Source organism: Macaca nemestrina, chromosome 10 (genome assembly GCF_043159975.1).
Source record: "Macaca nemestrina isolate mMacNem1 chromosome 10, mMacNem.hap1, whole genome shotgun sequence".
In the NCBI taxonomy this organism is placed as follows: domain Eukaryota; kingdom Metazoa; phylum Chordata; class Mammalia; order Primates; family Cercopithecidae; genus Macaca; species Macaca nemestrina.
The window spans coordinates 35,866,586-35,877,663 of NC_092134.1; the positions used below are offsets into that span (position 1 = coordinate 35,866,586).

Genomic DNA, 11,078 nt, shown 5'->3' on the forward strand with positions numbered 1-11,078 from the left:
TGCACAGTCTGCATATAACCACCCACTCCTTGCAATTTCTGGACATTTAATAAAATAATGTATGTGAAAGCAGTTTGCATAGAGCTGGGCACATAGCAGGTGCTCAACAAATATTAGTCTGAATCTGAGTCTGAATCGAGATAGACATTTCAGCTTCCTGATCTGTATTTCTGTCAGGTCTATAAAACGAACTTCAGCTATAATAGATTCAGTACTTTGAGGGTATTACTGCAGCTCCAGAGAAAGGAGACCACTAATGAGGAGAAACCGTGGCAAGAGGAAGAGGATGAAAGAGTAACACATATTTTCATTCCTATAGGAAATAATTGCCCAGAAATAGCATAAACTTTCCCAAGTTGAAAAAGAATACTATACTTTAAATTCTCTCTAAAGCACATGATCTAGTGACCGCATTTTCACTTGAGTTGAATCGTTTGGCACAGTAAATACAATTACAACCAAAGTCAATATACTTTTTCTGTCACACATTTCCTTTCATCAATGGGTTTCAAAGGGTTGGTGTCAGTATGGGGTTGAAATGCTCCTACCCAAAGCATCTAAGTTATGGGAACATGAAAAAGTTCTTCTTCCATGTTAATTTTTTTTAATGGGAACAGTGTGATATAGTAGAAAGAGAACTAATCTAAAAATCAAGTATTCTGATACTAACCCTGCCAGGTATTGTAGACTTTGGGCAAGTTAATTTCCTTCTCTGGAGCTAAGATTCTCCCTCTAAAAAAGGAGGGCATTCAGTGAGATCAGTGGTTTCCAAATCTACCTGAATATTAGAAGTGCCTGGGGGAACTTTTAGAGACACAGATTCCTGGGTTTCCAACCTGTTACTTAGAATATCCAGGGATGGAGCCAACATCAAGTCCTTAATGAAAAGCCACAACAACTTAGTGACATACATCCACAAGTATTTAGGTCAGAAGTCTGTGGACTTACAGACATCCACTCACCTTGCCTGGGCCAGATAGCTCTGCTGGTCTTGGTTGGCTCAGCCACATCTAGGGATCAGCTGGAAGTTGTCTGATGAGAGCCAGGTTCTGCTGGAGTACTCAGCTTGAATACATATGTATCTTATCCTACTGCAGGCACCAACATGCTAGATTGGGCACATCTTCTCGTGGCAACAGCAGAGGTGCAAAAGAGCCAGCTTTAATTCACGAGCTCATTGCATGCCTCTACGACATCATGTCTGTTAATATCCAGTTGGCCAAAACAATGCCTAGGCTAATATTAGAGGGAGGAAGTGTGTTCTTCCCAAGAAAGTTAGTGGAAAGGAGTGAATATTTTTGAAGAATAATCCAATCTACCACAGGATGCCAAAAAAAAAAAAAGTCATTTTTTTTAATCCCTGGTGACTTGGATACACAGCCAGGAATAAATTATCTAAGGTATTTTTGAATTCCAACATCCTAAGATGCTTTAAATTGATATAGAGACACTGAAATCAGGCGGAGGAGAAGATAATCTGGGTGAAATTAATACTTATCACCATCGACCAAAAGCCTTCATTGATGGTACAGAAGATGAGGGGCCAGTGAGTTGAGAAAAACATGAAAAAGACTGATCTTTCTTCCATAAGCATCTGTTTTCTTTCAAGGACTTAATCTGAGCTTCCTCATTTTGTCCGTGGCAAAACCCCTGGTATTGAGAGGTTACTATTTTCATCTTTTCTTCTTCTTCTTTTAGTTGAAGGACGTGGCACAGAAAGCCAAAACCTCCTGCTTAAGGCACACAGCTCACACAGGGCAGCACTGGGACGCTAATCTGCTTTGGTTCCAGTCTTTGCTCCCTTCACTGAACCTACAACAGGGGGTTCTGACTAGGGCCTAAGCCAATGTGCAGAGGTTAGCTGTTCAAATCCAAACCCTGGGAGACTGACACTGCCTGGAAACCCTGAAATCTCTGTGCTTCCCATCGAAGGGTTTGCATCTTTGCATCTCTTGTGGCACTTACTTAGTTTTATAACACAGTCACTTACCACCTGAGAGTGTCTGGGCAAATTGTTTATCTCTCTGTGCCTCAGTTTTCTCTTCTATAAAGTAGGCATAATAGGAACTGCCTCACAGGGTTGCTCTAAGAAGTAAATGAGTCAATATTCCTGTCACAATATGTTGTGTAGATATACAAAGTTTGGCACATGGTACTTGCTAGTTAGGTGTTTGTTAAATAAATAATGACCTCTTTTGTGCACAGGTCTTGTGTGTAGGATATACAGCAGTGTTTCTCAAAGTATGTTCCACAGACCTCATCCCACATCCAGTATACTAGAAACTCTGGGGCTGGGCCCAAGCAATCAGTATTTGAACAAGTCCTCCAGGTGATTCTCAGGCCTGCTAAAGTATGTCAGGAATCTTTCTGTCCTCTGGCTTTTATTCCACATATCAATAAATAAATGTCAAATAAATTAATGGTGTTTGACAATTATTGAATCTTCCAATCTATTAGGAATACTCCAGGCACTTTTAATCCTCTCAATCACCATCAGAGGCAGTTGCTATTATTATTCCCAGATGAGGAAACTGAGGAACAGGGTAACAGCTAGTAAATTGGTAGATCTGGGATTTGAACCCTTCCATCTAATGCCAGAACCCATGTGCTTCAACCTCACATGACAGGACTGAACAAAGGCTATTGAATAAATCAGGAACAGCTATTACCCACAAAGCTCTGGCTCTGAATACAAACCCAACAACCATGACCACCCACCTGCCACAGGGAAGTTGAGAAGAGTAGACAGCAGTTGTTCTTCTCCAGGATCAGAGATCCCTGTAGTGTCTCCTGTATGCTGGGGCCACAGTCTCTGCCTTGCTGGTCACTATTCGCCACCTGACAAACCTCCCCAATTGTGCTTGCCCCTTCCCTCTGTGGCTGTCTCCCTAGACTCAGTGTCTCTGTGTTTACACCTCTGATATTCTGGATTCTTCCAGACTTTATTTCTTTGGTTTCTAACTAGACCTGAGTTTTCTACCAGGCTCACTCCACATGTCTGATCTCTTGTCTGGCCAGCATTGTGCATGCTTGGATGAGTGCAGAGAAATTGTTTCCTGACTCCTGAGAAGCACAGCACACTCCTAAACATATTAAGAGTTTCGTAAGAGACAGCTCATTTGGCTAATTTTTAAACTGCATTATCAACTCTATTTGTGCCTGCTTCTTAATACACAGGAAATGAAATCTCCTGGCTCATAGCAAAGAGGCCATCTCTAAAGGGCAGCTGTTGAATCCTTGAATGTGTATTTCTTCAGGAACAGTTTTGTGAGATTAACCTTCTCCCTCCACTCACTGCCATTTGCTCCGGAGCCATCTCAGCCTTCCCCTGGATTCTGAGCGCCTTGATCACAGCCACAACACACATGGTTGCCTGTAAAGCGCTCTCGCCCAATCCAGGAGTCGGGTGGCGAGCCACCAATGAAGCTTTAATCTCACCTGGGATAGAGGCCAGCTACGCTCGCAAAAGAATCAGAAAAGAAAGGAGTCAGGCTTAAAAGAGGCACCACCTGCCCTCCCTGGCCCTCAGAAATAGGCCTCAGATCAAGTGGGGAAGACAGACAGAGAATGCCTGTGCACATATGCTGTCAAGAAGGGCTCACGGATGCCGAGGAAAGCCCAGAGGAGAGAGCAGCTGCTTTTGTTTCCTTGGAGGCAGAGCCCAGTAGGGAGTGGGTGAGACAGGAGCCAGGAAGACAATTACTAGAAAGGCATTCCCTGGTGTTCTAATGAGGCAATTAGAGTCACTGAGTTTGAGACTGTAAGAGTAGGACGGGGCTCTGAAGACCCCCCTCGCCCAACCCCCTCATTTTACAGAAGAGGCAACTGAGGCCCAGAGGGGGAGAGCCCAGAGAGACAATGCCAATTAGGGCTGGGACTAGAACCCAGATCTCCAGTCACCACAGTGCTCTGCCTCTGCTAGAATCAAAACCCACCCGCCAGAGGGCTTGCACTTGAGGTCAGTTGAAGAGGAAAAATAGGCCGGGGGAGGAACTGTGTTTTTACGCTGAGCAGCTTGGGTGGGAATTTCTTTCAGGAGGCACAGTCCATGTTCAGGAGGATGCCAACAGCTGAAACAGAAATCTGGGGTGGCAGTGGGGAGGGACAGAGGAGGGGATAGCAGGGTTGGGGAGTGGCTGTCTCAGCCACCAGGAGGCTGTGACTTTCACCTGCCTGTGTAATGTACAGTGTCATATTCCTGCCACCTTATGCAAAGATGTTATTTGTGTCTGCATTTCTATGGAGCCCATCTCCAGCATTCTCAGGGGATCCCAGGAGGAGAAGAGCCCCAAGATGCCTGGAGTCTAGAATTGCGAACGACCTCCCAGGCTCAGAGGCCACCGAGCCTCACAGCGTTTCCTTAGTTCTTAACAAGTCCAATAAATCTGCTAACAAAGAGTGGAAGAAAGGACCTGAAGAATGCGCCCTGCCTCTGACCCCTCCTTGCAGGCCAGTGTCCAGAGTCATGCCGCCTCCGCATGCTCCCCGCTCCTCCGCCACCCGCCCTCCCTGCACGCTTGTCTGCCTGAATTGCCTCTTTGTGTGCCCGTCTCCTGGAGCAGGCTCGGCAATTTGCATCTTTGCTGTTCTCCTTTTAAAAATGACAGAAAAACACTCCGCAGAGTGGAGCTTGCCCAAGCGGAGCTTCTGCCGACAAAAACAGGGGCACAGAAGTCAGCTTGACATTCTGCCAAGTGCGGCCCCTCCTGTCTCCTCCTCTACACCAAGAAGTAGACTTTAATCAATAAGTTTCTGAGAGGGGGCAGTGAGGAAGGGATTGAAGGAGAAAAGCACAGATCTTCTCACCGTGCACAATTTAGAAAACATGTCTATGCACAAATTCTTGTGCAGGAGTCATGGAGATCAATGGTAAGCCCTTTGTAGTGGGTTTTCTTTCATTCTCTTTCTAGCCTTTAAAGGATGAAGGAAGAAGAGAACTATATTTCTTATGAATCATGCGCTTTATCATAATTAATTCTTCAACAGACCAATGCTCTTATTGTTATAGATGGAGCTGCTGTGAATCAGAGAGGTGAAATATTTCATCCAAGGACACATCTTACGTACTGAAGATTCAACACCCATGTGTTTTTCCATATACCTGTTGCCTCTCTGGCTTTTTAAAGCTACTGTATTTAGAAATAGCTAGCAAATATGGGCACTCAAAATCCTACCTTTCCTTCCAATTAAAAAGATATGCCAAAAGGATCTCTTCTATTCATCTTTTTCACAGAACACACCCTTTAGCGCTTTCTGCTGTCAGTTACATAGCTCACTCTCCATTCACAGACAGAATAGAGGAATTCACCGGAAAGGAGAACCACTTCACAGCAACGTTTTACAAGAAGCCTGATGGTGGGATGGAGCCCCTCATTCATATTAATGAGACATGCATGGAAGTGGCAATGAGCATGTGGAGTGTGGCTAAAAGAAATGTGGTTCTTCACTTGGAGCTGATGTGAAACACAGGCAATCTGTTGGCCTGTGAGTCCACTTGATATATTTTTAAGAGTGGCAGTTTCTTCTTCAGAGTTTTCAAGCACCAAGAAAATAATCTCACATAATATAAAACAGATAATCCAGGCTTCAGTAGGGTTGAAGTGGAATCAGGCTCCAACCTTCCGTTTCTAAGTAGCGGTAAGCTCCACCACCCGGTCCACCAACAGCTGAACTTGGTCTTCATTCACCTTCTGTGAAGTGCATCCACATTTGTACTTGGGAGCAAGAACCCAGGGCATTATGGTGGCTGGGACCTCCATGTGCTGAAAGAGTGAAATGGCCAACCACCAGAGAGTCAGGACTGGATTGGCCATTTCACTCTTTTAGCACATGGAGGTCCCAGTGCTGCAATGGGGTATACCATTGGGGTATCACCTGACTTGCTTTTCAAGGTCTGTAGGAGATGGTGGAAGGTTCCAAGCAAATCATCACAGCTACCTTCCCAATTGTTGATCCTGTTGAGTGAAATGTAATAGTGCATGACTAGGCCAGGGCAAACTCTGATAGAACTTGGCACTTTCACATGCAAAATATTTTATATTCAAGTTAATTGATATGGGTCAGAGAAGCAGACCTCCCACTTTCATATCACAGGGTTAAGCTTCCATTTCCAGGCAATGCTCTTGAGATAAGTTTTCTTCTCATGTAGGTGGCTGCCCAGGAGGATGCCCAAAGCTTAAAGGGAAGCAACTGTCAGGCTATAATCTCAGAGCCCTGGATGGAGGGAGTATAACTTGGAAAACATGTATTTCAAAACTTCCTTTGTTTTGCAAAGAGTGGGGGCTATTTTTAAGAGATTTTTACAAGTTTGACAGCAAGTGCCAACCTGCTTTAAAGTTCTGGTATCAATGGGGACCATCACATTGGAAAGAGGGCATTCTACCACCCTGTATGGACTGAAGCTCCACTACCCTACCCTAAGAAGAGCCTTTTGGCTAATGTATGGAGATAACAGGCTAGGCAAAGACACTGGATTTTCATGAATTCCTAGCATAGTGCCTGCATATATTAGTACTCAACTAATGTTTGTTGTAAGAATGAATGGTTAGGATTCTCAGCAATGGCAGCTGGGAGCTTTTGTCTCAGGAAGAAGCAAGTAAGTCTGAAAGTGGAGAAAAAGAAAGTGCATAGAGCATAATGAATGCATCTGACAGGCCAGAGAGGAGACCTTTGGGAAGCATTCCTTTTTGGGTCTCTAGAAACAACTATGGGCAATCTGTGTGTACTGGGGAAAGTTGTTCAAGCATTGAAGACTGTGGCCAGGTGAAATACACACACTCACATACACACACATGCACACATACACGCACACATCTTTTTCAAGCTTTAAAGAGTAATTGTTCCTTAGTCCTATCTTTACAAGTTAAATAAGTAAATAAGTAAGTACAAGCTCAACCTTGCCCAAAACATAATAGATTTTAAATCCATGAGGATAGCCATTTTCTTTAGGAATACTAAGGTACACGATATCAAATTACTAAAACCTATTAAATTTTTTCAAATTATGTCTAGCACCAAAGTGTCAACAACAAATTGAGAATAAAGGTTCTAAAGCATCAAACTTGAAAGTAAATGATAATAATTTTTTAAAAAAGAAGGTGAAAGCAAAAAGTAAGCTTTCAGTCACTCTGTAAATTATTTTCTTTCATTTCTAGACTGAGAGGAACTTCTTTTAAAAGCCAAGAACAAGAATACCACCCGAAGACATCTGTTCCTCTCATCCTTTAGTGAAGTGCAGATGGAGATTCCTACGTGGTTTTGGTAAGAGGAATTGGTCATGCTTATTAGCCTGGGCAGATTTAGGTTTCAAATAATAAGCTAAATTGAGAACTACCAAGAGACCAACATTTGCAAAAGCTGCACTGTAGCCTGAAGAGGGACATGCCAATTTTAGATTAATTAAAAAGGTTATTAAATTGTTCAGATGGCACGTTAATGAGCAATCTGCAGGGTGCTCAGTCAACAACCACGCCTCCCAACCTTAATTACAGGACCCTTATTGCAAAGGATCTGGGCAAGCCCACAAAGGAGCTAGAAGAACATCCATCTTGAATATAATATGAATATGGTCAACCCAGGACAAATCCCATGAAGAAAGATGGTAGTTAAGCTTGTAATATAAATTCTTTCAGAAGAAAGGCAATGCTGATTCTAGCCAGCTACAAGGCGCCGAGATATTAGAATTAGAGATACAACAGATAATGTGCCTTTAGATTTCGGACCCAATAGGTTCAAGTGCCTTGGAATATTTTACCAACCCATATTTTTTCCCAAAGCCTGGTGATAAAATTAGAAGGCTTAAGTTATTGTTTCTGTTACATAAGGTTTACATAAATTTATAAATCAAGACATTGTAATATCTACCACCAACTTCAGCATTCAAATGTCGGAAAAAAGATACTGCCTCTGCCCAGATGAGTGATTTTCAAAGTGTGGGCTACATGGGGCCACATAATGACCCTTGGACTGATCTATAATTGCAACTCCCTGCTTTGGTTCTTTTGGGTGAATTATCCATAAATCCGTAGGCTTAAGTTTATATAAACAGCCAAGATTTACTTTCTAGTAAATTCCTGAACCAATTGTTAATGGTTACTAAAATTTGGCATTCATGAACTAAAACAAAGCAGCTCCTAGAACTTACTGAGAAATATAATTGAATATTCTTCTATGAAGTCTACCTCACGGTGCTTGGCAGGGATGAAAAACTTCTATTGCATATGAGCACTTGCAGATCACTGGAAATCCCACAAAATTCTGGATGGGTGATTTATTTTCATCATATCAGAAATTTTCTTGAGTTGGTCATGATTTGAATAGCTACTATTATTCCTTTTGAATTTAAAATTACTATTAGTTTATTTTTACCTTTATCAAGGTAGTTTGTTGTGAGTTGTTTGGTTCTTCTTATACACTGACACGTCTTTATCATGATGCTGTGCTGTGGGCTTTTTTGACCTTTGGTACTTCAATAAATTCCCCCAAACTAGTGTTGCAAGGTCTAGAAAATAGCCAGTTAAATAGGAAGTTATCTAGACAACAAATAGTTTTTAATTTTAATGTATGTTTCAAATATTACATGAATAATACTAAAAAATTATTTGTTCATTTGAATTAATATTTAATTGGGTGTCCTGAATTCTACCTGGCAACTACATTTCAAGCAATGTTGTATTTTATTGAGAAAAGTAAAAAAAAAAATGGTGATACAGAGTTTGTCTTAATTGCCAAATCAGATAGGTATTGGCTGTCAGAAACACTCTGAGACTGTCAAGTCTGGTTCAGTCAGGGAAAAAAAAATGACCATGATTGATTAGTGATGTCTGCCACAGACAAGACCCAAAGACTTACTGACTCGGGTGCTGAATTTTTGCTATCTCTGCCTTAGTGGCTAAAGTAGAACTATCTTGCAAAATCCTACTAGAAGCTATCTATTGATTGTGTCACTCCTTTGCTCAAAACCTTAAAATCCTTTAATACCTTCCATTGCTCTTAGGATAAAGACCAAAGAGGGTTCTTAATGTGGTTTTCAGAGTGCTAGCTCCTGCCAACTGCTTTAGCATAGTCTTTTGCCATGTTCCCTGTCACTTTCTGTGTTCCAGCCTCCCTGGCCTTGGTCAGTGTCTTCCATTGCCTGGAAATCTCTTCGTCTTCTTATTTATTCAAGTATCTTCTGCTCATTCTTTAAATCCCAGCTCCTCAGGTAAGCTTTCTAACACACAGAAAAAGTCAAGAATCATTGAACATAGACTTATTGCAACTATCTTAGTTTGTGATAATTTTTTCATGTCAATATTTGATTAATGTATTTTTTCCATGACTAAATCATAAAATTCTTGAAGGGAGCAGCTGTCTTGGTTTTATTCACCATTTTATCCCCAGAATCTAGCACAATGTTTTCTGTATACTATGTTTCAATTATATATCTGTTGAATGAATGAATTCATTTAAATAATCCCAAAATGAATGCATGTTTTGGCCTAATGAGTTCAATATTATGAAAAAATCTTAGTGGTCCATTTAAAAGGAAATTAACACTTTTTTTTTCAGGCTATAATTACAAACTTATTTAGAGCTCTCCAAATGTAATAAATAAAATGAGCATTATCTCTCTCAATACTAATCAGAGTAACCCTTTTATTTATACACTTGTCATCAGTACCTTTAAGTGTTTCCTTCAGAAAAATGCTTTGGTGGAGAGTTTAATACAGTAGGGAGGAAGTTTTTAGGTATGCATAATATTTCCTTTTTTTGTCATTAAATATTAAACATTTTGTTGGAATGCATTCTGAGTATCATCCTTGGTAAAAATTTCATTCAACTCACCCATCTGCAATGACTTCGATGTGTTAACTTGGCTAGGCTATAGCCCCCAGTTATTCAATCAAATGATAATCCAGGTGTTTCTGTGATAACATTTTGCAAATGTAATTCAGTCCACAACCAGTCGAATTTGCTGAGTCTAAAAAAAATTCAGGATTTATATTTGAATATTATGGGTAGGACTGATTCAATCAGTGGGAAGACTTAAAAAGCAGGGCTGAAGCTTGTCCCAAAAAGAGAAGACAGTCTGTCTGTGGATAAAAGCTTTGGCCCATACCTGTGAGTTTCAGCTTCACAGATTTCAGATTGCTTAGCCAGCCCCCACATTCATGTAAGCCAATTCCTTAAAATAAATCTCTTAATATATATATGAGGAGATTTATTAAATACATATAAGGTATGTGTGTATATATATATGTATATATATATACATACACACACACACACTGGTTCTGCTACTCTGGTTGAGCCCTGATGACCCACACCATCCAGTGGTACTCATAAATGGTTTGTCAAGAATATGAAAAAAAAATACTTCATTGGATAATATGGAGCTCACAGCAATGCTGATTGCAGAACTTTTGTAATCCAGGCTCCCCTTGCCTCAACCTCCGCCAAACCACCTACAAGTGCAAGAAAATACAAGGTATAACTTTTAAAGTAGACCAACACAAACTTATTTAAAAAATATTATAGGAATAACAATATGGGAAAAAATATAGCTGCTGGTTCTAGAACTCATTTCCAGAAAACCCTTATCTTTGTTGGGAAGAGACTTTGATGAGCAGCCTTAGAGTATGTATGAGTTCTGAATGTTGATAGAACTTTTCTTTATGAGGGAAAGGAAAATACTCAGTGGTACTGGAGATGTAACAGAGGGCGACAAGTGGCAGAGGGTGGTAACAAGAAGGCAGATATTCACATTTTGCTGTGATCTGAATGTTCATGTGACCCAAAATTTGTATTTGGAAATCCTAACCCCCAAGGTGATGGGATTAGGAGATGGGGCTTCTGTAGGTGATTAGATCATGGAGGTGGAACCCTCATGAAAGAGATTAGTACCCTTATCAAAGAAGTTCCAGAGAGCCACCACCTGAGGACCCAGCAAGAAGGCTCCATCTGTGAACCAGGAAAGGGGCCTCTAGCAGATGCTAAATTTATTGGTGTCTTGTTCTTGGACTTCCCAGTCTCCATAACTGTGAGAAATAAATTTTTGTTGTTTATAAGCCACCCAGATTATGGCATTTTGTTATAGT

The 11,078-nt window shown here is 41.0% G+C and overlaps 1 long non-coding RNA gene across 1 annotated transcript; it reads left to right on the forward strand.

Annotated features, from left to right (window-relative positions):
• Positions 1–4,775: 4,775 nt before the first annotated feature.
• LOC105483656 (uncharacterized) lies at positions 4,776–9,217 on the forward strand. Its single transcript, XR_988459.3, has 3 exons — positions 4,776–4,869; positions 7,155–7,260; positions 9,102–9,217. It is a non-coding gene; the product is annotated as an uncharacterized lncRNA (long non-coding RNA).
• The last annotated feature ends 1,861 nt before the right edge of the window (positions 9,218–11,078 follow it).